Source organism: Zootoca vivipara, chromosome 3 (genome assembly GCF_965207765.1).
Source record: "Zootoca vivipara chromosome 3, rZooViv2.hap1.1, whole genome shotgun sequence".
Classification (NCBI taxonomy): Eukaryota; Metazoa; Chordata; class Lepidosauria; order Squamata; family Lacertidae; genus Zootoca; species Zootoca vivipara.
Genome location: NC_142586.1, coordinates 91,814,760 through 91,814,977, shown reverse-complemented (window position 1 = coordinate 91,814,977; position 218 = coordinate 91,814,760).

The following is a 218-nucleotide window of genomic DNA, read 5'->3' as shown; positions in this document are numbered from 1 at the left end:
GTGTTTTCGTATCCGTCGCCCCGAGTACGTCTCACTGAGAACCGGAGGCGCGTATGCCTTGGCAGCTCCTTTAAGATAAAATGCTGCCCGCAGTTTTGCTGCCCGCGAGAGCTTCCTTTCCGCCCCCTCCCTCTCTCCAGGCATCTCGAGGTGCTCGTTTCTTCCCGGAACGTCCGTGACAGCTGCGCGGGTCACCCGGACGGTTTAAGAAGAGGGAC